The sequence below is a fragment of the Oryx dammah genome, unplaced genomic scaffold (genome assembly GCF_014754425.2).
Source record: "Oryx dammah isolate SB20612 unplaced genomic scaffold, SCBI_Odam_1.1 HiC_scaffold_2, whole genome shotgun sequence".
Lineage (NCBI taxonomy): Eukaryota > Metazoa > Chordata > Mammalia > Artiodactyla > Bovidae > Oryx > Oryx dammah.
This window is the reverse complement of record NW_024070186.1, coordinates 62342841-62370370: the sequence shown is the minus strand read 5'-3', so window position 1 is coordinate 62370370 and position 27530 is coordinate 62342841.

Genomic DNA, 27530 nt, shown 5'->3' with positions numbered 1-27530 from the left:
CCCTGATGCTGGGAAAGATTGAAGGTGAGAAGAGAGTGGGATGACAGAGGATGAGATAGTTGGATGGCATCACTGACTCAATGGACATGAGTTTGAGTAAGCTCTATGAGTTGGTGATGGACAGGGAAGCCTGGCATGCTGCAGTCCATAAGGCGCAAAGAGTCAGACATGACTGAGCAACTGAACTGAATTGATTCTGACCTATAGGGAGCATTGGCCCAATGAGGGGGGACCTCCCTGAGCCTGTGTGACCCTGGAAATCTATAGAGGAAGCACAACAAACTCTAAGGCATTTGGGAATGAGACAGACCATCTCCACCCCTGTCTTTGAAGATTCCAATTTGGCCACATTCACTGCAGGAATAGAAGTCAAGATACTCTAGTCCACCCCTCAGTACCTAGTAAGGGATGCTGATATCCACGCCAAGCCTAGTTGAGGGAGAAGACACATATAGTGTTGGGCAATCCATCACTGGCTGGGGGAAACTGACAAAACCCAGGAATGGGTCCATGCTATGGGCAAGACCCAAGACAGAGGGAACTCAAAAAGCCAAAAGGCTATCCCAAGCACTTGTGAAGGACTGGGTAAAAGTAACCCAGAGGCATATGTGGTTTGACCTCATTGCTGCATGGGCCCCACCGGAAAGACAGAGAGGCAACCCAATGCTATCTTGTTAAGCCTGTGGAAAGCCTTAAAACCTGAGCAGTAACACAGATCTGCTTCACCTGCCCCTACAATCCCTGATGCCCTGCCTGCTCCCACAGAGTCTTCAAGGATTCACACCCTGGATATAGAATACAAGCCAATATCACCTCCAGGTGGAGGCCTCATGTTGAGCTCCTATTCACAGTTCCCTAGTAATAAACAAAAGGTGATGGCTCTGGGCTGCTCACACCTTCTGAGATGGCCCACACTCCGTGAAGTGTGTTTCTCTCTAAATAAGTCTACTTCTTTACCTATCACTTTGAAAAAAAATGAAAGTGATGGCTCTGGTTGATGTTAGTACCAAATGAACTCTAATCACGGTAACCTCCAGAAGCAGTGATTGATGGTTTTGGAGGTCAAATGGTTACGGTCAGAAAGGTCCTTTTGCATTGGATATCAGGTGTTTGCTTGCACCAGAATATGAGGTTTTTATCACGTTGGGCTTTGATATTATACAAGGTCAAATTTTGTAAACCTCTAATTCCACCTACAGGCTATGAATTCCACCTACAGGTTAAAGTAATCAAACCAGTGTTGAGGGGAAACACCAGCTGAAAAGCAGTTAGTCTACCACCTCCTCAAAGAGTTGTTGTTCAGTGTCTAAGTTGTGTCTGACCCTTTGTGAACCCGCAGACTGTAGCACACCAGGTTCTGCTGTCCTCCACTGTCTCCCAGAGTTTGCTCAGATTCATGTCCATTGAGTGTGTGATGCTATTTAATTACCCCATCGTCTGCTGTCCTCTTTTTCTTTTGCCTTCAATTTTTCCCAGTACCAGGGTCTTTTCCAATGAGTCCGCTCTCACATCAGGGGCCAAAGTATAGCAGCTTCAGCATTAGTCCTTTCAGTGAATACTTAGGGTTTATTTTCTTTAGGATTGGCTGATTTGAGCTTGCAGTCCCAGGGACTCTCTAGAGTCTTCTCCAGGAGCACAATTCAAAGGCATCAAAGAATGGCAACTGTCAAACAATATAAATTGCTGAGGATGGAGCATCATAAGAGAAACTGTCTGAGAACTGTACTGAGTGGGTTTTGTACATCCTGCCTGCAGTGCTTTCAACAGCCCAGCTGTCACTGCTGCTACGTCGCTTCAGTCGTGTCCGACTCTGTGCGACCCCATAGACGGCAGCCCACCAGGCTCCTCTGTCCCTGGGATTCTCCAGGCAAGAACACTGGAGTGGGTTGCCATTTCCTTCTCCAATGCATGAAAGTGAAAAGTGAAAGTGAAGTCGCTCAGTTGTGTCTGACTCTTCGTGACCCCATAGACTGCAGCCTACCAGGCTCCTTCGCCCCTGGGATTTTCCAGGCAAGGGTACTGGAGTGGGTTGCCATTGCCTTCTCCGCAACAGCCCAGAGTGGTCAGTAAAAAAAAAAAAAAAGCCAAATGGCTTCTGGAGGATGACCATGGACTGCCAAGGATTGAGCAAGTCCCTCAAGAATTGAACAAGTCATCCATGTGGCTGTGCCCAACACTGCACTGTCTTAGATACCTGGCCACTGCCTTAGGAGTGGACCGTGCTGTACTGGACTCAGCAAATGCTTTTCTCAGTATAACCCTGGCTGCTGAGTCACAAGATCATTTTGCCTTCACATAGAGGGTCAACAAGGGCCCTTTAAGGAGCTTCCCCAATATTACCAGCCCAGCCCCACCAAATGGCATGGGATGGCAGTGTGAGCTTTGTCCCTGTTCTCTTTCCCACATCAATAAAATGAGTCCATGACCTTGATGGTAAAATGTTAACATGAAGGCTTGCTTCTGCTGCAGAATACTCTGCAGACTTCCCTGGAACATCTGTGAGCAAGAAGAGGGGCAGTGATGCCACAGAAAACTCAAGGCACAGACACCACCGCAAAGTTTGAGGGAGTTATTTGTGTCAGGTAAGATGTGTATTGTCCCAGAAGGTGTGATTGATATGGTGCAAGCCTGTCGAGTCCCTAAGGACAAGAGAAGTGCAAGCTTTCATAGGAGTTTAGGTGTTTGGGAGGACTTTGATTTCCCACCTGGGACAGTGCCTTCATTCCTTCTACTTCCTGGTAAGGAAAGGGCACGTGAGAAACTGAGGTTCAGAGCAGCAATCTGCCTATGAGGAGGGAAAAAATACTCGTGTAACAGGTGTGGGCATCATCTCCCAAGCAGGGCCACCATTTGAGTTAGATGGGTCTGTGACTCTGGCAGGTATGGGTTGGGCACTACAGCAGAGGCAACAAAAGGAGAGGAACCCAGGTCTGGAAGAGGGAAGGAACTGGAGAAAAAAAAAGAGAGAGAGAGAGAGCAACAGCACCTAGCAGCATACACAGTGCCCCTCCAACTAGAGCTTCCCAGAAAGGAACAGCATGTCATATGTAAGGACGTCCCTTCCTAGCAAGGAGTTGAGAATGTGTTCCAGTGACCCACCTCTGCCATGGCTCAGACTCCCAGTTTGCCTAATCTGCCTGCAGTGCAGGAGACACAGGAGATGTAGATTCAATCCCTGGGTCAGAGACTTAGGTTCAATCCCTGGAGGAGGAAATGGCAACCCACTCCAGTATTCTTGCCTGGAAAATTCCATGAACAGAGGAGCCTGGCGGGCTACAGTCTATGGGACCACAAAGATTCAGACATGACTGAGCACACCACAGCACCATTTGCAACAGTGGAATATCCTGTCTGCCAGCCCCCTGTCTCTAGAAATAAAGGGAGCTACTTGGCCCTGCAGTGTATGTTGATTCTCAAAATGCCTCCACCCCTATCCTGGTGGCAGCCCCTGCAGCCTGTAGGGAGGGAGGGGGGAAAATTCCCACTGACGCCCGCTACACTACACAGGTGGGTCTAGTAGGGCAAACAACTCCTGCACATGGATTGTGCTCTCTCTTCAGCCCAACACTGACACCATCTGGATGAAAACAGGAATAAACTGCAGCAGCCAGTGAGCTGAACTCAGCAAGAGCCCTGACTTTCAACTCTGCACTGATGGCTGGGCTGTTCTAAAGGGATTAACCCTAATGGCTTGCAGAATGGAAAACCGAGGGGTAATAATCATGAATAAGCCCTTGTGAGGTCGAGACATGCGGGAAGACATTTGGGTTCACCTTCAAGGGCCTCAGCTTTCCTCACTGTCTTCCACGTCCCCACTCATAAGGTGCTGACACCCCCCCACCCCCGGCAATCAGAAAGCTGATGTCCTTTCTCAGGTGCAAGCCCTAGCAACTGACCTTTCAGTAGATACAGCAGATGGGATGGGCTGCACATTGCCAAGGATGCTGTATTGCCCTTGAAATATAGCAACTTGATTAATGCATGAACACCATGTCCTGTGTGTTCTAAACAAGGTCCTAGGCAACTGCCAAAGGAAACGGGCCATCCACTGGAGTTCCCAACTGGAGAGGGATTGGCAGACTGATTATCTTGACCCCTTCCCTCTGGGAGAGAGTTCTAAATATGCCTGGATCTGTGTGGACACTGTGTCTGGCCTAACCCAAGCTTTCCCCTGTCACTGTGCAAACCAAGGTTAGTGGAAAGGAAGAATAGAATATTAAAGCAGCAGATTAGAATACAGGTAAAACCACCTTGGCCAAGGGGACTACAGCACCATCTCAGGCGTTAATACATGTGAATGACTAGCCAGGAGGACTTGCTACCTCATGTGCCAGACTGGGAAGTTGCTGGAAACAGCCACCGCCCTGATTCTCGTCATGAATGTGCTATGCTGCTTGAGAACACCAAGCCCCATCACGACTGGGAAAGGCGTTATCTACCAGAATTTGTAATGGGATGGGAGACTTATTTCACACTCCTGGGTGAAGGAGACCTACTTGGTCTCGACTGGGTTCCTGTTGTCCAACACAGACCAGTCCTGCTGAAATGCACTGTACCTGGAATGGAACATGTATCATTGGGTGTCCTGGTCTGGCATGTCCCATCCCCATTCATCTCTTCAAAGCTGACAGTGCTGCTTCCCTTGGCCAACATGTATGGCTTACACAAGCAGGTCAGATTCCTAAAACTGCACCATACTGATATCCAAGGATCAGGTCATGGTGTAATTCTTACAGAAAGGAAAGAGGCTCCCATCCAAGCTCCTACTGAATATCTGATCTTGGACCTCTGCTACTCTTGTGGTGTTGGGTAATGCACCTGATGACTGGTTTGGTACTGACTAATCATTCTGCCCAGGTATTTATTGGGTAGCCACACATGTGTGCCACAAACCTTTAGCTGTGATTCCCACCTGGGTGGTTGGACCACTGTACCCTGGGTTTCCCCTGGGCACAGGGGAGAATTCACTCCATAGTGATAAAAATGTCCAGGCTCCCTCTCCTCAGGGCTAAATGGGTATATTCTGTTTTCCACCGGTGCAATCATTTGGCCACCATCTTTATTCCTTCCATTGGCCTGGACTACCCTGGTGGTCCAGTGGTTAAGAATACACACTTCCATTGCAGAGGGCAGAGGTTCGATCCCTGGTCAGGGAACTAAGTTCTCATATGCTACGTACAGTGGCCAAAAAAAATAAATACATTTAAAAAAAAAGAAACACAAAGATTTGCTTAACTGAATATTTTCAGTGAAGTGAGTCTGCTTTCTTCTTTCACTTTTAGGGAGGCTGATGTGATATGTAGCCATACTTTTTAAAATCCACAGATTTTTGTAGATAGGTAAACTAAATTTAAAATTATAGTGGGTTTAGTAGTAGCAGCAGCATTACTATTACTATTACTGCAACTACTGCTGCTATTTCTACCTCTTGAGCCCGGGAGTACTTAAAGATTCCCAAAGGTAACGAAGGCTGGAGTTCTTTGAAGACTCAAAACTATAAAGCAACCAGCCTTCACCTTCTCTCTGGAATACCAGCAAGAATTAATTACTTACCTGGGGGGAATGAACAGAAGCGTTATCCTGTCTAGAATGGGAAAACCAAGCCCTCGGGACTCAGAGGGCTTCAAAGCTGAGCCTGCTAAGCTGCATCAGTTTAAGGAAGATTTAAATGCTGTGTCCTTCTCTCTCTGTGTCAGAGATGAATCACTTTGCCATGAGAAGAAAGCCCAGCAATGATAGCAAGCCTCTGGCCTGAGGTCAGTTGGCACAGTCTACCCCTGATACATGAAGGTGAAGATGGCAGCTGGATCTCTGGAGTCAGCACACCTTTGAGTTATTAAGAACAGGGATTTGAGATTAAAAAGAAGCCTTGCAATACATGTGTAAGTATGGCAAGTCCCCTTCGCTGTTCACCTGAAACTATCACAATATTGTTAATCGGCTATACCCCAATACAAAATAAAAAGTTTTTTTTTTTTAAAGAATAGCCTTGTGTTGAAAAACAAATGGGTTTCTCTTAATGTCTAGGGAAATTAGGAATGCCCAGCTGCTGCTGCTGATAGAATCAACTTCTATTAGAGGACCACAAGGTTGATGCTGTGTTGTTTGGGCTTCATAAAAATCCAAAATCCTTAAGTGTTCTGATCCTTAACAGTCCTAGTAAACTGGAACTGAAGGTGCTCCTTTGTTCACATATCTCACCATCTTCTACTTCCCCTCTTCTGCTCCTCACTGGACATTTTGTGATTGAAAGGCAGTTACCTATAAAAAGAGTACAGAAGCCCAACACAAGCAGTGTCTTCTTTCCCTCTGTAAAATGAATGGAATCTCAAGCTGTTACCCAGTCTAGCAGTAACCAGTTCCAAAGATCTTCAGCAAGCTTCCTTGGTGGCGTGTGCATCCATGCTCACTCGTGTCTGACTCTTTGCAACCGCATGGACTGTAGCCTGCCAGGCTCCTCTGTCTATGGGATTTCCCAGGCAAGAATAGTAGAGTGGGTTGCCATTTCCTCCTCCAGGGATCTTCCTGACCCAGGGATCGAACCCCTGCTGCTTATGTCTCCTGCAATGACAGGTAGATTCTTTACCACTGATGCTATCTGGGAAGCAATCAGTGCAAAAGAATTCACTGATTAATTTAGCTAACTTTTCTTAAGCATCTATGTTATGCCAGGGACTGAGGTTTCAGACATGCTGGACAAAGCCCATTTCCAAGAGTTTATGGCAAAACTCCAAAACTCACATGCTCTAAGGCCAGTGTAGTCCAGACAAATATAGGCTGTGGTATCTTCCCAAGGATACACTGGCAAGACTGAAGACTGTTCTTCATAGTGCCTTGTAGTGGACTTTGAAATAAGTTTCTAAATCCTGTGACTATCTTATGAAAGGGGACTTCCCTTGTAGTTCAGTCAGTAAAGAATCTGGACTGCATCTTATGAAAAGCCTATTTATATTGCACTGTATTTTTGTTTTAAAACAATTGATAAAAGAAAGATATACACATATTGTTAATGCTCTACAATTTCTAGCATTATTCTAGTATTTCTCCATTTGCACATATACTGAGTGCCTCAAAGTGTGGAAGTGACACAGACATCTCTGAGAATATAAAATAATAAGGATAGCATGAAACCATGGAAATGACATCATCTTTTTCTAGCACTTAAATCATCTCAAAGTAACTACGCTTTTCTTTTTAATCTGCACTAAAGGTTTCTTATTGACTCTCTTTATAATGGCATGATGGCATTTCACTGTGGTTTGAAATTGTATTCTGCTGCACTTTAATCTAAAACCCTCCTGCATCAATTTCACTTCATTCTTTCTTGACCTATTGGTGTAAATAGAAAAAAAAAAGTCATTTACCATCTTTCATACTGGCTTTGCGTTACCTCTTTGCAATATATGTGGACAGAGTACATTGCTTATCATGCTGAACAAATGTTCAAATATAACCAATCAAGTCAAGTAGATTTATATACCAACTACACACATACACATACACACATATACTGGTTATTGAGCAAACTACTTCCAAAACACTATACATAAATTATCTTACAACATTTCTGTAAAGTTGTTTTTATTATCCCTGATTATGCAGCTGAGGAAATTGAATCTCAGAGAAGCTAAGTAACTTGCCCTAGGTCACACAGCTAATGAATTTTAGAGTTGGGACTTATGCCCAAGCCTATCTGACCTCAAAGTCCTGTTTCGGGCTCCAGACTGATGGGTGGTGTTTCATTTCTGGTTCTGGCATTAGATTCTACTGCTTTTAATTGCCAATAGACTCCACAAGCACTTTCTAAAGAAAACAATTCTCAACTTTGAACAACTCCACAGAGAATTTGAAAAAATGAAGAAGAAATCTGGAGAGGTCAGAGCCTTGAAATTTTTTCCCATCATATTTCTTAAAAGTAATAACTCAGAAAGATAAGGTGGTACTTACTTCCAGTAAAACTGGGACAGTCCCAGAAATGCTGACTCACTTGTAATGGAACATCATTCCTGGAATCATTTCCCATATAAAGTGGCCTGTCAGAATGCTAGCAGACACAAAGAGGCCTTTGTGATCATGGCACCTCTTCCCCTTCATTCCATCCAGAGTATTCACGAGATATCTTCTGTCTTCTTGATGCTCACATGATAGGTTTGTGCTAGAGGCAGTGTTTCTCAGGTTTTCCTAAACTATGTAGCTACCAGGGCATTTAGTTTCTTCAAAATGAACAAAGTCTGAAATTAGTCCTTTATTTCCTCTCCTTTACTAACTTTAGCATTTCATTTTGGATTGTGGTGTTTTTGTTTTTGTTTTTTACCCTACTTCATTTCTGTGCAAGTCATTTTTTTTTTTTGGCTGCACTGGGCTGCATGGGGAATCTTAGTCCCCCAGTCAGGGATAGAACTCTGGCCTTCAGCAGTGAAATTTTGGAGTCTTAACCACTGGACCACCAGAGAATTCCCATGCTTGCAAGTCATTTTTATAGAGTTCTATTCTATATTAGAGCAGGAAGCAGAGCTCTGGCTCACTGTCTCGCTCCAAAACCCCCAGCCCAATCATTTCTAACACACATCTCTGGCCCAGCTTTTTCAAGATCCTTTTCTACTCTATCACTTCTCATTCTCTTCAGTACTCAGCCTTCAACCAACCATTGCCTTTACTACAGGAAAACGATCTCACTTATGCACCTCCAAAGAGTCACATTGCATGGATGTTTCCACTCCTTATTTATTTACTCCCCGCAGTATGGGATACTGTTCACCATTCCCTCCTTGAAACTTTTACATCCCTTATTTTACATCCCATTTTCCTCCTGTTTGGCCAATCTTCCTCATTTTTACTCATATAAAATCTTTCATTCATCCTTCTTTCTCCATCTTAAATATTAATCATTCCTGGGATTCTGCTTCTGCACTTTTAACTATACTCTTCCTAGGTGACCTCACCCTCAAGATGTCAAATAGATCCTTTATACTGTGTCTGCCAATCTGTCTACTCTAATCATAATGAAAGCAAGGATCCCAACAATCTTGCCTGAGGTATAGAAAGTAATTAATAGATGTTTGTTGAATGCATTAAATATCCATCTTCAACTCAGGTTTCTCTCCTAAGCCCCAGACAATAAATTTGTATATATGTATATGTAGGTATACATATTATATATCTACCTATTGGACTACTCCATCTGAATGTCCTTCAGGCATCTCACATTTATCTTGTTCAAATATGGCCTATTCTCTACTGGCCCCCAACCTCTTCTTACCTTTGATTCTCTATTTCAGTAAATGACACCATGCAAATCAAACACACTGGAAGGTAGTCCTTATGACTCCTTTACTCACATGCCCTCTGGCCACATCCAATTATTTATCATATTCCTTTGTCTTTCTCTTATAACTTTTCAAGTCTGTCTTCTCTATTCCCTCCACTCACACGGCCACAACCTTCGTTCAGGCCTTCATCCTGTATAACTACCAAGGCCCCCATCTCTCACTGTCTCTCTCTAGCTCCTGATCACCCACTGCAGCTTCTACACCTCTGTCAGAATGTTGTTTTCTGAAAACAAACTCATTCACATAAAGTTGTATGTCCAGCATCAAAGTCCATGAATTTCCTCTTTCTCTGTTTTTTAAAAACACTGCAACAGGTGCCTTTTATGAAAGATTCAATCAAGGCAAACACAACCATACCCCATAACAGGATTCAGCCAATATTCTCTAATGGGAGTCAGAGCCCTAGGTCAGGAGGACCCTAGATTCTTATGCTTTGTTCATGCAAGAGCAGTGACGCTTGTGCCACATTCCTAGCCAATAATTTATCTTGTATAGTACTTACTTATAGTGAAATACTCCTTTACAATTATTGCTAGCATCCCTCAGGCTACCTAATGAACCCTCTAGTGCCAAATGAAATGATGGAGACTTAAACATTTCCAGTAGCTACCTGAATAGAATCTTTCAAATGCTAACTAACCTCCCTTGGAGTGTGTATTTCTGATTAAAGCACTTCAAATATTAGCAATCTGCCCCTAGAGGTTGGTTAAATGAAGTAAATGCATACATATGTATTACATTTTCTATGTTTAATAATTTTAAACTGAAATACAGACAATATAATGCCCCATTTTGCGAGGCCTTATGCATATGCCTAATTTGCCTTCTGGGTAATGAAACAGAATCAATACATGCCCAGCACTTGGCATTCTTGTCTCAATGCTCAAGTCAAGAAAAGATAAGCAACAGACATCTTGTTAATGAATAAATGAGTGACTTTATGAATCCATTAGTTATAAGGGCATGAGTTCTGGATGGGAACTCAGGATTCATTGCATTTATCTGGACTTCAATCTTCCATTTGCTCTGACAGTAGTTAATGTTAAACTGAACCGTATGAAAATGCCATCTTCAAAGTTGAAAAACACACAAATATTGGCACTTTTATATGATTCTTTCTCGCACAATGCTTCCAAGCCACCTTCAGACACACAGAGAGAAACCAGTTTAAAGCAAGATCTATTCAAATGCTTAGTGACGAGGTCCCAGGAGAAGTGGACCCTTCCTTCTCAGTGTAGTTAGTGTCTCCAGCCTCCTTAATATTTTTAATCATTCAATAGGGCTTCGAGGTTGCCACGAAGTCATCACAGATCAATTAAATCCTGGGCGCTTCTGAGGTGACATTCAGATTAGTGGGAGGGAAAAAGGAAATCAATTCTTCCTTTTCAGCCTGCAGGTACCCACTGACTTCCTGGTGTGCACCGTGAACTCCCATTTCAAACACAAAGGCAAAGATGGGCTCTCCTTTCAGGGTCACTAGTTGATTGCAGAAGAGATGCTGGGAAGAATAGAAACCCCAGGGGTCTTGCCTTGCCATTAAGAGCACTGACACAAAAAGACCTCTTTATATCGGGAGTTAAGAAAGAGGAGAGGACAGAATTCCTATTTCACCAACCCTTGAAGTAAAATTACCTTGAGAATTTGGGCTTCAAACAGGGATAAGAGCACCAGCTTTCATTTCCTGGCCTACACGTGGATGGAAGAAATGCTTTTTGAGGAAGAGTGTCACTGCGGAGTGGGGAGGGGGAAGAAAGACAGTCAAGGTGAGGCAAAGTGAATTCCGCCATTTAATTAGCAATCACCCCTGACCTGCCAGACACTGCCAATGTGATTCCTGAATGGAGTCAAAGCAAAAGAGCAGGTAATTAGACAGCGTGCACTAGAGCACGAGAGCATCACATTTCCAGAGCTTGCGCTGAAAACAAACTGGATATATGTGCTATGCTTTTAATATATTCTGCTTTCCAATTAGCAGTCAGAGTTGATTTGTCAGTCATTCCACCTATAATGCATAAAGCACTGGAACACAGAGCAGGGAAAAGCCAGTTCAGAAAATCAATTATGCTTATATTTATATTCCCTCAAGGCTGAGGTGTCGCAAAAACTGCCGAAATATTATCTTTCTCTTTACAAAGGAGCAGAAAGAAAGGGTGAGATTGCAATTCAATATAATGAATAAATCTCTGCCTGTTTGGGGAATGGTACAATAGCTGAATATTTACAAAATTGATGAAGGGAAACGCATTTCATATGGTCAGCAATTGTGGAAATAGTCTACCGTTTCTAAAGAACATAGGAACAAGTATTTGTTCAAGAAATAGAGTCATCTTTTAAATGTAAGGAGTTAACGGAAAATGTTTTAAAATCTAGCTTTTTATTGGATGGTGATTAGCAGAAGGAGTATATCTTGTCTGTCTCACAGAGTCACGTGAGTGTAACACACTCACACAAGAAGTGAAACTGAGTGTGTTTCACTCAGTTTGTGGTTTGCTCAAAACCAAGCCCCCTTCCCCAAAACCAAGTTCCCCCACTGAATTTATGGTTGGCCTCTCTATCCAAAACTTTATTCTCTTTCTTGCCCTACTCCCCTCAAGATTGGAGAGTATCAAAGGGAAGAGGGATTGAAACCAAGCAGGACTCTGCAGGGACTCCCAGGTATAAAAGCCCTTCTCTGTCCCCCATTTTTTGTTTGTAGAAAAAGGCTTTTAATCTTCTAGGGCTTCTGAGTCCCAAAGAGTGGATTCAAGCAGTTACTAATTAAGGAAGTGAGGAGACACAGAAACAAGGAAAAGCAGTCGAGCAAGAAAAGTAATGATCACTTAAACAATAGCTCAGTAATAAAACAGAGTCCTAGTTCATCCTCAAGGTATCAATCTGATGCATATCATTGAGTTGTTCGGCAGAACCTAAGATACTCCCCACTTCCCATACCCAGGTGAAAGATGTTGACTCCATGCTGACCACAGGCAGGTAGACCCAGACTTGTTGGAATCAGAAGGTTGATGATTAAAGTTTTAGAATATCACTGTTACATAACAGCCAGTAAGTCAGAAGACCTTTTTTTTTTCTTCTTTTGACTTACTGGTGGTATTTTTTTTGGGCTCCAAAATCACTGTAGATGGTGATTGAAGCCATGAAATTAAAAGACGCTTACTCCTTGGAAGGAAAGTTATAACCAACCTAGATAGCATATTCAATAGCAGAGACATTATTTTGCCAACAAAGGTCTGTCTAGTCAAGGCTATGGTTTTTCCAGAGGTCATGTATGGATGTGAGAGTTGGACTGTAAAGATTGCGGAGTGCTGAAGAATTGATGCTTTTGAAGTGTGGTGTTGGAGAAGACTCTTGAGAATCCCTTGGACTGCAAGGAGATCCAACCAGTCCATTCTGAAGGAGATCAGTCATGGGTGTTCTTTGGAAGGACTGATGCTAAAGTTGAAACTCCAGTACTTTGGCCACCTCATGTGAAGAGTCGACTCATTGGAAAAGCCTCTGATGCTGGGAGGGGTTGGGGTCAGGAGGAGAAGGGGACGACAGAAGATGAGATGGCTGGATGGCATCCCCTACTCAATGGACATGAGTTTGAATGAACTCCAGGAGTTGGTGATGGACAGGGAGGCCTGGCGTGCTGCAATTCATGGGATCGCAAAGAGTCAGACATGACTGAGCAACTGAACCGAACTGAACTGAAGTCAGAAGAAAGTCCACAAGCTGCAACCCTCACCCCAAATATTGCTTTTAAAAGCCCTTTCTAGAAAGCCATTGGACAGTTTGGGTCTTTTGAGCACCAACTGCCTCCTGCAGTGCGAGCCTGAAGCCCTAACCACTGGACCACCAGGGAATTCCCTCAAATTTTGCCCAAAGATTTTAGCATCTATCTTACTTAGTGACTCTTTCTACTGGATTTTCATAGTAAGAATTGTATATTTCTTTCAACTGTATAAGGAAGAGTTGTCCCTTCTCCTCATTTATTTATTTCATCATGTATTTATATTTGTACTGACTCAAGGATACTTACTTTATTCTACTGGTCATAATCCCAATATTATAGTTACGTATTTTATTGTTCAGATCATTCCATTATGGCATTTGGGAGTTCCAACTTACCTCCTGTGTCCTTGCTTCTGCTGCTGCTAAGGTGCTTCAGTCATGTCCGACTCTGTGTGACCCCATAGACGGCAGCCCACTAGGCTCCCCTGTCCCTGGGATTCTCCAGGCAAGAACACTGGAGTGGGTTGCCATTTCCTTCTCCAATGCATGAAAGTGAAAAGTGAAAGGGAAGTCGCTCAGTCATGTCCAACTCTTCGCGACCCCATGGACTGCAGCCCACCAGGCTCCTCTGTCCATGGGATTTTCCAGGCAAGAGTACTGGAGTGGGGTGCCATCGCCTTCTCCATGTCCTTATGATACATCCTTTTTAAATATTTTATTTAGCTGTGCCAAGTCTTAGTTGTGGCACACAAGATCTTTAGTTGTGGCATGTAAGCTCTAGTTCCCTGATCAGGGATCGAAACTGGGCACCCTACATTGGGAGCACTGAGTCTTAGCCAGTGGACCAGCAGGGAAGTCTCTGTCATCCTTTTTTTGAGTACATCTTTTTTTTTTTTTTTTTTTTGACATTGCAAGATGCTCCAGTCTCAACTCTTTTTTTTAGTCCACCCCAACTTTTCCAAAGAGGTCTGGTTTCTTTCACAGAAGAAGCAAAATTATAAACCAAGATTTTGCCACTAGATGTGCTCATGCCTACTAGGTTATCATTACTTCTAGGCTCAGTGAGCAAGGATGGGAAATATATATATGAGTACTAACCTACATATAAACATCTACATTTATTTCTACATATATCTGTATCTATGTATATATGTAAATTTGTAAATTCATATTCATGAATCATGCCTATGATTCCAATCCAACACCATGAGGCTCATTTCAGCCTTCTTGCTTTATTTACCTCCTGTAAGCCAATAGCGAGAGACCCAGCTCTAACTTTCTATGGTATACTCATTTGCTTGTTCAATACTAGTACACATGTAACATAGTTACACAATTGCTTATCTATACCCTAAGAGAAACAGATTTACTAACCAGATAACAGTATTTGTATATATTTCTTTTAATCTTTTCCTCACAGTATCCAGCTGTGAGGATATTCTTTTCCAACCTTATTTAGGTTGAAGTGAAATGAAGTGAAGTGAAGTCGCTCAGTCGTGTCCGACTCTTTGCGACCCCGTGGACTGTAGCCCACCAGGCTCCCCCGTCCCTGGGATTCACCAGGCAAGAACACTGGAGTGGGTTGCCATTTCCTTCTCCAGGGGATCTTCCCAACCCAGGGATCGAACCCAGGTCTCCCACATTGCAGGCAGATGCTTTAACCTCTGAGCCACAGCTTCAATGCAGTAATGTTACTCATTTGTAATACAATTAGGTACATTCCATTTTGGATTTTCTCCACTTCCTAGTTGATTATTAACTGGGGAGAAGGTATGTATGTGAAATATTACTATGGCTCTAAAAGTCAAACCTATAAAAAAAAAATACTCAGAAAAATATTTCTCCCTTTTCATCCCTCCCAACCTATTCCCATTCATTCTTTTTTTCTTCAGCTCTCCTACCAAACTCAGTAGATAACCAATCTCTTTAGCTTCTCATTTATCTTTCCTGTATTTCTTTTGCATACATGTGCAGATATGTATGTAAATCCTTATACCTCTTCTTTCTCACACAAAGCATAGCGTTACTATATATTTTTTTATACTTTTCCTTTTTAAAAAATTTTTATTGGAGTATAGTTGATCACAATGTTGTGTTCGTTTTAGGTATACAGCAAACATATACAAATATCCACTCTTTTTCTTTAGATTCTTTTCTCACATAGACCATTATGTACATTTCTTCTTCACTTGCTAGTAAATATGCCCTGTAAATCACTCTGTATCAGTTCATAGAGATCTTTCTCTCTTTTTTCGTAGTGGCAGAGCACTCCATTGTCTAGGTGTACTATAATTTATCCAGTGATTTCCCAGTGTGTTGTAATTTAGGTGACAACCTAAAAAATATCAACATTTTGTAATTACAAGCAATACTGTCTTAAATAACCTTGGCATATGTATTTTATGTATATTGGAAGTATGTCTTCTTGGCAGATTCCTAGAAGTGTGATTTCTGGGTCAAAAACCAAATGCATATGTAGTTCTATTAGGCATTACCAACTTTCACTCCAGAAGAGAGTTGTAGTCGTACAGATTCTCATCAGGTACTTATTAGGGAGTGTCTGGGTCCTCACAGACTCGCCAGCAAGACATGTTGACATGCTTTTTTATTTTTGCCAGTTTGACAGTGAGAAATTATATTTCAGTGTTGTTTTAATGTACATTTATCTAATTATAAGTGAATCTGAACATCTTTTCATTGTGTTTAAATGTTCCTTATATATTTTTGTGTCTATCATGATTTTTTCCCATTTTTCTAATAGGTTTGGCCCTTTGCCTCCCAATGTCTACAATCTCCCTCTCTCTCTGTTATATATATGTATATATGGGCTTCCTAGGTGGCAAATTGATAAAGAATCCACTGCCAATGCAGGAGACAAAAGAGACGGGGGTTTGGTCACTGGGTCAGGAAGATCTCCTGAAGTAGGATATGGCAACTCACTCCAGTATTTTTGCCTGGAGAATACCATGGACAGAGGAGACTGGCAGGCTACATACAGTCCATGAGGTCACAAAGAGTTGGACACAACTGAGCAACTGAGCATACACACACACACACACACACACACATATATATGTATTTGTCTGTGGTATATGTTACAGAGATTTTCTCATTTTCCCTTTGGTTTTGTGTATGATATGTGGCTCCTCCCTGTTGGCTCAGTGGTAAAGAATCCACCTGCCAAGCAGAAAGACATAGGTTTGATCCCTGGGTCAGGAAGATTCCCTAGAGAAGGAAATGGCAACCCATGCCAGTATTCTTGCCTGGGAAATCCCATAGACGGAGAAGCCTGGTGGGCTATAGTTCATGGGATCCCAGAGTCAGACACGACTTAGCAGCTAAACCACCCATAATATGTGGAGGGTTTTATCACAATGTCAGGGGAAGCACACTGATTGAAACCGCTCACCCTGGCCAGGTACCATAGTAACCATTTGCATGAGTTGTTTTATGACAGGAGATCCTGATAAGGAAGACGGAGCTAATAAGCCACCACCAACCGGAAGAGTTTGGGAAAGGCCTAAAGGAGACACTGCGTGTCCGTCCACTTCCCAGAATCCCTCTCGCTAGCATCCATCCTGGCCGAGCCATGCGTGCACCACCAGAAAAGACTCTGAATTAGAACGATTGGTCAAAGACCCCCCGGAAACTAACCCCATCACCATAAAACCCGACATTGCGAGCCACTGGCAGAGCTGTTCTCCTGCGTTTCCTTACCCTCCTGCTCTCCACCCGGGTGCCCTTTCCCAATAAAATCTCTTGCTTTGTCAGCACATGTGTCTCCTCGGACAATTCATTTCCGAGTGTTAGACAAGAGCCCAGTTTCAGGCCCTGGAAGGTCTGCCTTCCCGCAACAACAAAAGCTTTTTTGTTGTTAAATTTTTATATAGTCAGATTTCTTAATCTTTACTCTTATTGACCCTGGATTTTGAGTCACAGAGAGTCTTTCCCTGCTACTTTAATAATGTTAAAGAGGAATTTATCCATGTTTTCTTCACATACTTATATGATAGTATTTTTTACATTTAGATCCCTAATGCCTTTGGAGTTTCTCCTTGTGTATAACATGAGAGATGGGTCTAATTTTATCTTCTTCCAAATGGCCCAGTTGTCCAGCACCATTAAAAAGTTCAGCTTTACTCCAGTGATTGGAGATGCCATTGAATAATTTCTAAATCTGCAACAACGAAGAGAGGAAAACCAGCAACAGACAAGACATTTCCAAAATTGTTACGCGAAGCAGACAGAAGAGCATTAACAAATGAAGTTGAGCTAAGGAAATTCATATGGAAGGACATTTTATGATGATTTTTTAAAATCAATTCATCAAGAATATATAACAATCTTAAATGTGCATGACTATACTGTGTCTCCTGACTGATTTTCTAATCTAACAAAATGCTATGGCCCTCGTTTAACTCAAAAGTCGGGTTGGAAAATCATTTCTTTATTTGTTCTTCTGAAATTTTTTCCATTTCACCCTACAGAGCCAGAGGCATAATGAGGAGCTTCTAGCCACATCTACAATAACATCTTGACATTCCTGACATATTTTAGGTCCTTGGAAAACAGCTGGATATAGTACTCATTCAATTCTTCCAGCTGTGAGTTTTTACCTTTTGCTTTTGCTTTTTAAATTTTACCAATTCATTTCTACTCTCCTAGAAAAGCTTCAGGTAATAAAAACGTCCATTTGTTTTAACAGTAGTGGTTCTGGGATAGCACTTTTTATCCTAAAAGACCATGAACAGCAAAGCAGAGCAGCTTTGGCTATGTAACATGTGCCTTCCAACTCCATGCTAGAGCTAGATCAGCTTCACACTCTGCAAAAGCACTGAGAGACAAATCAGTTAATTTCATAAATATTTGGTGTTAATTACAAATTCGATGGTGAATTTTGTTGTAACTAGGATCAGTTTGACATTTTGGAAACTCTCCAGAATCCAAGTTTAAGGTGTGCATGGGGTGAGTAGACTAAGCAGCTAGGTTTCATACCAAAAGGTTTTATCCCTATCTCTGAGTTGTTAGAATATGTGTGTCAGCCAAAGTCTTTACTTCTTGTTTATAAACGTCTTTCCTCCAGGGAGTTCTCCTCACATTTATTATCTTTTCAATCATCCACCTATTCCCTCAGAGAAAGCAAAGTGGGGAAACATGGGTTATATGGACTCTTTCATTCCTGGGTGGGACTATGAGTTTCAGAGAGAACAAATAAGTAAGTTGAATCTGAATTTTTTTTAATGCTGTCATAAGACATTTGTGGCGTAATCATGTAAATTTTATTGTTTTAATCCCTGAAGTGTCTACTGAGAGTAAGAGGTGAAGTCTTCCTCAGGAGGATCCTTAGTGTTAATCAATTCACAATTTAATGTGGAAAAAAGCTTTACAGCATGGTAGCAATAATGTTGGAGAAGGCGATGGCACCCCACTCCAGTACTCTTGCCTGGAAAATCCCATAAACGGAGGAGCCTGGTAGGCTGCAGTCCATGGGGTCGTGAAGAGTTGGACATGACTGAGCGACTTCACTTTCACTTTTCATTTTCATGCATTGGAGAAGGAAGTGGCAACCCACTCCAGTGTTCTTGCCTGGAGAATCCCAGGGACGGGGGAGCCTGGTGGGCTGCCATCTATGGGGTCGCACAGAGTCGGACACGACTGAAGCGACTTAGCAGCAGCAGCAGCAGCAGCAATAATGTTGGTCAAATTTTTCACACATTATACACAAACCCATTAGATTCTCTTCTTGTCAAGTCCTATTCCTTTGCCTGCACTATAAGGATTTATGAGATCTGTCATAGTTAGGAATAAATCACTGAATTTCTTCATCTGTAAAATGAGGCCTCTGGCCTAGCCCATGTCTTATGCCCCAGGTACTTGGTAAGAATGAAAGATGTGAAAAGTCCCTTGAAAGTGAAAGTAAAAGTCACTCAGTCATGTCTGGCTCTTTGCAACCCCATGGAATATATAATTCTCCAGGCCAGAATACTGGAGTGGATAGCCTATCCCTTCTCCAGGGGTCTTTCTGACCCAGGAATCAAACTGGGGTCTCCTGCATTGAAGGCAGATTCTTTAGAGCTAAGCTACAAGGGGAAATTTCCTTATTTGTGTGGTCCACTAGAGAAGAGAATGGCAAACCACTTCAGTATTCTTGCCTTGAGAACCCCATGAACAGTATGAAAAAGCAAAATGATAGGATACTGAAAGAGGAACTCCCCAGGTCGGTAAGTGCCCAATATGCGACTGGAGATCAATGGAGAAATAACTCCAGAAAGAATGAAGGGATGGAGCCAAAGCAAAAACAATACCCAGTTGTGGATGTGACTGGTGATAGAAGCAAGGTCCCATGCTGTAAAGAGCAATATTGCATAGGAACCTGGAATGTCAGGTCCATGAATCAAGGCAAATTGGAAGTGGTCAAACAGGAGATGGCAAGAGTGAACGTAGACATTCTAGGAATCTGCGAACTAAAATGGACTGGAATGGGTGAATTTAACTCAGATGACCATTATATCTACTACTACGGGCAGAAGTACCTTAAAAGAAATGGAGTAGCCATCATGATCAACAAAAGAGTCCAAAATGCAGTACTTGGATGCAATCTCAAAAACGACAGAATGATCTCTGTTCGTTTCCAAGGCAAACCATTCAGTATCGCAGTAATCCAAGTCTATGCCATGACCAGTAATGCTGAAGAAGCTGAAGTTGAATGGTTTTATGAAGACCTTTTAGAACTAACACCAAAAAAAGATGTCCTTTTCATTATAGGGGACTGGAATGCAAAAGTAGGAAATCAAGAAACACCTGGGGTAACAGGCAAATTTGACATTTGAATACGGAATGAAGCAGGGCAAAAGCTAATAGAGTTTTGCCAAAAGAACGCACTGGTCATAGCAAACACCCTCTTCCAACAACACAGGAGAAGACTCTACACATAGACATCACCAGATGGTCAACACTGAAATCAGATTGATTATATTCTTTGCAGCCAAAGATGGAGAAGCTCTATACCGTCAACAAAAACAAGATTGGGAGCTGACTGTGGCTCAGATCATGAACTCGTTATGGCCAAATTTGGACTTAAATTGAAGAAAAGAGGGAAAACGACTAGACCATTCAGGTATGACCTAAATCAAATCCCTTATGATTATATAGTGGAAGTGAGAAATAGATTTAAGGGACTAGATCTGTTAGATAGAGTGCCTGATGAACTATTCATGGAGGTTCATGACATTGTTCAGGAGAGAGGGATCAAGACCATCCCCATGGAAGAAAACAAATGCAAAAATGCAAAATGGCTGTCTGGGGAGGCCTTACAAATAGCTGTGAAAAGAAGAGAAGCAAAAAGCAAAGGAGAAAAGGAAAGATATAAGTACCTGAATGCAGAGTTCCAAACAATAGCCAGAGTTCCAAAGAATAGCCAGGAGAGATAAGAAAGCCTTCCTTTGCGATCAATGCAAAGAAATAGAGGAAAACAACAGATTGGGAAAGACTAGAGAGCTCTTCAAAAAAAATAGGAGATACCAAGGGAACATTTCATGCAAAAATGGGCTCGATAAAGGACAGAAATTGTATGGACCTAATAGAAGCAGAAGATATTAAGAAGAGGTGGCAAGAATACACAGAAGAACTATATAAAAAAGATGTTCACAACCCAGAAAATCACGATGGTGTGATCACTCACCTAGAGCCAGACATCCTGGAATGCGAAGTCAAGTGAGCCTTAGAGAGCATCACTACGAACAAAGCTAGTGGAGGTGATGGAATTCCAGTGGAGCTATTTCAAATCCTGAAAGATGATGCTGTGAAAGTGCTGCACTCAATATGCCAGCAAATTTGAACAACTCAGCAGTGGCTACATGACTGGAAAAGGTCAGTTTTCATTCCAATCCCAAAGAAAGGCAATGCCAAAGAATGCTCAAACTACTGCACAATTGCACTCATCTCACATGCTAGTAAAGTAATGCTCAAAATTCTCCAAGCCAGACTTCAGCATTATGTGAACCGTGAACTTCCAGATGTTCAAGCTGGTTTTAGAAAAGGCAGAGGAACCAGAGATCAAATTGCCAACATCCACTGGATCATGAAAAAAGCAAGAGAGTTCCAGAAAAACATCTATTTCTTCTTTATTGACTATGCCAAAGCCTTTGACTGTGTGGATCACAAGAAACCGTAGAAAATTCTGAAAGAGATGGGAATACCAGACCGCCTGACCTGCCTGTTGAGAAACCTATATGCAGGTCAGGAAGCAACAGTTAGAACTGGACATGGAACAACAGACTGGTTCCAAATAGGAAAATGAGTATGTCAAGGCTGTATATTGTCACCCTGCTTATTTAACTTCTATGCAGAGTACATCATGAGAAACACTGGGCTAGAAGAAGCAAAAGTTGGAATCAAGATTGCTGAGAGAAATATCAATAACTTCAGATATGCAGATGACACCACCCTTATGGCAGAAAGTGAAGAGGAACTAAAGAGGCTCTTGATGAAAGTGAAAGAGGAGAGTGAAACATTGGCTTAAAGCTCAACATTCAGAAAATGAAGATCATGGCATCTGGTCCATCACTTCATGGGAAATAGATGGGGAAACAGTGGAAACAGTGTCAGACTTTATTTTGGGGGGCTCCAAAATCACTGCAGATGGTGACTGCAGCCATGAAATTACAAGACACTTACTCCTTGGAAGGAAAGTTATGACCAACCTAGATAGCATATTCAAAAGCAGAGACACTACTTTGCCAACAAAGTTCCATCTAGTCAAAGCTGTGGTTTTTCCAGTGGTCATGTCTGGATGTGAGAGTTGGACTGTGAAGAAAGCTGAGCACCAAAGAATTGATGCTTTTGAACTGTGGTGTTGGAGAAGACTCTTGAGAGTCCCTTGGACAGCAAGGAGATCCAACCAGATCTCCTAAAGGAGATCAGCCCTGGCTGTTCTTTGGAAGGAATGATGCTAAAGCTGAAACTCCAGGACTTTGGCCACCTCATGCAAAGAGTTGACTCATTAGAAAAGACTGATGCTGGGAAGGATTGGGGTCAGGAGGAGAAGGGGACAACAGAGGATGAGATGGGTGGATGGCATCACCGACTCAATGGACGTGAGTCTGAGTGAACTCCGGGAGTTGGTGATGGACAGGGAGACCTGGTGTGCTGCGATTTATGGGGTTGGAGAGTCGGACACGACTGAGCGACTGAACTGAACTTGGAAAAAGGCAATTACATATGGCTAGTCAGGCAGATTATTACAGATCAAATGTCATTTAAGGGCAATACAAAGACTTTATACTATGATCTGAGTGAGAATAAAAATAGAAAAGAATAAATGTAGGACTTCCCTTGTGGTCTGTGGTTAAGATTCTGTGCTTCCAATGCAGGAGGCATGGGTTTGATCCCTGTTGGGGGAACTCATATTCCACATGCTGTGCAGTATGGCCAAGTGAAAAAAAATTACATAATTACCTGTTACTGTTTTCTGTCTTCCAATATGTATATCTAATGGATCATGGTTATGATCTTAATCAATGAGGCTTTCCTAGGTTGGTCACCATTTGGAGGTATTTATATGGTTTTTACATTTTATTATGTTTATTATGGAATTCCCTGGTGGCTCAGAGGTTAAAGTGTCCACCTGTAATGTGGGAGACCTGGGTTTGATCCCTGAGTAGGGAAGATCCCCTGGAGAAGGAAATGACAACTCACTCCAGTATTCTTGCCTGGAGAGTCCCATGGATGGAGGAGCCTGGTGGGCTACAGTTTTCGGGGTCGCAAAGAGTCGGACATGACTGAGGAATTCATTAACTCATGAAATTATTAATGTTTTGGGGATATTGTCTTTGCATGCATAATTTTAATTACTCCTGACAACAGTCAAAAGAAGAAAACATTATTATCCTTATTTTACAAATTAAATGCAATAGAGAAAAAAATTACAAAAGAAACTTACTTGGGATATTATAGACAGTGGGTGGTACAGCTGAGATTTGAATTCAGGTCTTTAATTTTTAAATTTTTAAATACATATTTGTTCCAATACATGGAACACTTGCCACCAGTGACACTTTTCATCTTAATTTGAATTATTCTAATAGTTTGAATTATGTAATTCACAAAATGGAATGTATCTGTATTGGTTATTTTGGAAATATTGGGTTTGGGGACAAATTGGGACTGTCATGAGTAGAAGATGGATAAATGCTGTCCCTTGCTGGAAGAGGCATCCCTGGGGAGTTTACAGCATGTGTGGACTCTAAAGGGTGCTTCATGATTGCTCTTTGCTCTGCGCATGTGTGCATGCTAAGTCGCTTCATTCATGTCTGACTCTGTGACCTTATGGACCACAGCCCACCAGGCTCCTCTGTCTGTGGGAATCTCCAGGCAAGAATAATGGAGTGGGTCGCTGTGCCTCCTCCGGGTGACCCTCCCAATGCAGGGAACAAACTCATGCCCCTTACATCTCCTGCAGTGGCAGGTGAGTTCTCTTTTTTTAAAAATATACATTTATTTATTTTAATTGGAGGCTAATTTACTTTACAATATTGTATTGGTTTTGCCATACATCAACATGAATCCGCCACGGGTATACACATGTTCCCCATCCTGAACCCCGCTCCCACCTCCTTCCCCATACCATCCTCTGGGTCATCCTACTGCACCAGCCCCAAGCATCCTGTATCACGCATCAAACCTGGACTGGCGATTCATTTCATATATGATATTATACATGTTTCGATGCTGTTCTCCCAAATCATCCCACGCTCTCCCTCTCCCTCTCCCACAGAGTCCAAAAAACTGTTCTATACATCTGTGTCTCTTTTGCTGTCTCGCATACAAGGTTACCACTAGCGCCACCTGGGAAACCCCCATGATTGTTCTGCTGCTGCTGCTAAGTCACATCAGTCATGTTCGACTCTGTGTGACCCCATAGATGGCAGCCCACCAGGCTCTTGTCCCTGGGATTCTCCAGGCAAGAATACTGGAGGGAGTTGCCATTTCCTTCTCCAGTGTATGAAAGTGAAAAGTGAAAGTGAAGTTCCTCAGTCATGTCCGACTCTTCGCAACCCCATGGACTGCAGCCTACCGGGCTCCTCCGTCCATGAGATTTTCCAGGCAAGAGTACTGGAGTGGGTTGTCATTGCCTTCTCCATGATTGTTCTATGATCTGGTAAATCTGAGGAAGGAGGTTTCGTGGGTGTTTTCTAAAAGATATTTGACAAAAGAACAATGTTCAAGGCTAAGATTATTACTGCCATTCATGATGGCATTAGTTTTCAACTTGTATTTTGTCCCAACATTCCTGTAGGATGCAGTACACTGATATCAGTAATAGTGTGTGGTTCTCTCCTCCACCAATTCATAGCCACGTGGACACAGGCCCTAAGCCTGTCTGAGTAAGCTTAGGGTAGGGTGGTGAGGTCTCTGTAGAAATCTGGAAAAGTCCCCTTTCTCAGATGACTCAGCTATGGGTGGTGGAAGAGGTAGGGAGAACAGTATTCCCACTAAATAAACTCAGTCCTTATTAGCACAAAACACGCCTTTCAGCAAATTGTTAGAATACAGCCTAAAAAAGTTCCAAACAAGTTCCCCTTCCTCCAGCCTGGTGTAGCTCCATGTCCTTGGTAAGTATAGGCTGTTTTTCAGTCTTGACTCTCCTCTTGGGGCCAGTTGGAACACAATCTCCACAACCATCAACAGTGACCCTTCTTAGCTCGAGTCTCCATGTTTCACTAGAAACATAGAATGGCTCCAAGTACCTGTTAGAAGATTAAAACCTCAATCTCTTTGCCCTTTGATAATTATCAACAGCTCAGTTTATTTACTAAAAAAAAAAAAAAAAAAAAGAAGAAGAAGAGGAAAAGAAAGAAAAACATACATAACAAAAAATTTAGCCTTACCAGAAATTAATGAAACTCAAATTAAAATCATTTTTCACTTCAGGGAATGTCATCTAAAATCTGAATTTTTAGCTTTTCTTGAAAAGCTAAAGATCTGGGCTATCCTTAGTCTTTATTCCTGGATGACAACAGTTGGCAAAATCTGTGTCAGCATCCCCATGAAAATGGGACGTGCCATCTCCAGTTCTTTCCTTTCTCCAGTGAATTCTCCCTATTGTCACATCTTCCTACTCATTTGCCTGGCCTCTGTTGGCTTTTGAGTTTGAAAACCCTGAGGAAGTGCCCTTCTCTGGTCCAATCATTTGTGGCCAGAGGCGTGGAGTCAGGTGACAAGAAACAAGCCCCTATTTGTAAGAAATGATATGATCCTGCTCCCTCAGCAGAGGGCCATGGATATAGATAGAATATCTTCAGAAGGGAGCTGGGCATGGCAGACATTCTTGGCTTCCCTTATCCATTACACAAACAGGGCAAATGATCTATTTTTGTAAATTTAAACATATACTGTTAAATTACATAGAGATATGGTTACAGTATATTATGAGAAAGCAGGTTCAAATCAATAAGATAGTATCCCACTTTCATAATAAATGAATAAATTTATATGCAGGCATTGCTTGTTACCTGAATCAAATCATTTCTTGGTTTGATATGATGGATATCAAATTTACAATAGTGGAGAATGGGCCTTATACCTGTTTCAAGCCCATCCAAAAACCCTAAGCAATTTTCCAAAATTTAACTAAATACTCTTAAACACCTATATAGGGAGGCAAGATGGCTAAGTAGAAAGACCTTGAGTTCCTCTCAGGAAAACACCAAAGTCACAACTAATTGGTTAACAACTATTCAAAAAAAAAAGAAAAGAAAAACTGGAACCTACCAAAAAATACTCTACATCCAAAGACATAAAGTAGAAATCGAAACTTTAGATGGGGCACACTCATGATATAAACACCTGTATAACTTCCAAGGATTTCCGCATAAATCTATCAGGTAAAACGTCAATCACATAATTATTTAATGGGTTTTTAGTAGATGTATTTTCATGTATAATAATATGCAACAATAAGTAGAAATTTGTTTTTCTTCTATACAAGCATATGCCGTAATGCAGACAAAAACTACTATATATATTTAAAGTTATGAAGTGAATGTAGACAGAATTTGGTTAAATAATCAAACATGAAAATTTCTTAAATGATTATTTACCCAGTAAGGAGTGAGTTCTAGAGAGGAAGATGAAACCTCAGTTCTGTAGACAGTGCTGGCTCTCAGGGATGGATGCGGTGTGTGGGAGTGGGCTCACACTTAGCAAGTGAAACAGCACACACCCACAGTGCATCTGTGTTCAAGCATCGCGTGGCCCTTGAGTCTCCAGAAGCGGATGGCCATGAACCATTATGTGAAATGGTAGATAACCAAGGACCAAAAGAAGTAAACAAAAGACCTGCAAAAGCAAATATTTTATCGGCATGATTCCACTTTTCCTCAAGATCCAGCTACAGGTATTTCTGGCTCCTTTCTGTCTCTTCCTTTGACCTAGAATGAACGTCAGGTTAAGCAAGTTTCTTGGTTGTAAGTTTGTACCATCTGCTTCACTAAATCTAACCTCCTGCCTAAGATTTAGGATTTTTGTTTTGCGTTAATCACTTCCTTGAAACCTTGGAAGTCAGCAACAATTGCGGGACCAGTTTTTCTCCATATTCCATTCACTGTTTGTTATGATACATGCCAAACCCAGTTGATAAATCTGAAGACCTTCTGAATGTCAAAACTCTTCCATAAATCCTGAATCGAAGCAGTGTTGCCGGCAACACCAGACCATATATCAGCATATAAGCACCACGTAGTACATCACCATCTGTAAACAATGTGCCTTGAAGGCTGCAGGACTCTCAGAGGCTACAGTAAGACATAATGCTGGGAGGCATAAAGACCACTGTGACATTATCTCCATAATTGTCAACACTAGAAGGACATCTGGGAGCATTGTCTATTATCAAAAAAGCATTGTTTGCAAGTTTTCCATCTTTCTGTACCCTTTGATGAATGGAAACAGTTAGTTCCTCTAGTAATCACTGAACGCTGCCTTGGTCACCCAGTCTATACGAACTGAATATCATCCAATAGACAATTTATTTTTCAGTAGGCTCTAAAAGGCAACGGGGGTTCTGAAGTGATACACCAGCGGAGCTGTTAGCTTAGAATCACATTCACTTCTGAACAGTTTTAGCCTGTTCGGGATGGTTTATGTTCTGGCACTTTTATCTCCTTTTTTCTGAAATGAACGAACGAGATGGCATTTGTTTTCAAAATAACCCAATTTCATCAACATTAAAATTTTGTTTTGCAGTTCAGTCACCTTTGTCAATAGTTTTCTACGATTCATGGGCTCATCTACTTTCTTAACAGGCTTTTTGGCATTCTTAGAAGACATTTTCATGTCATAATGTGGAGAAGGTGATGAGCTAATGCACAACAAGTTTAAAGTATGCAAGCACAGGATTCAGTCTTGCCAAAAGAGCTGAGAGCCTACGCCAGCACACTCTTTTCTCTCCTGAATCTGTACACAGATGAAACAGTTTTGTTGCTGTAACAA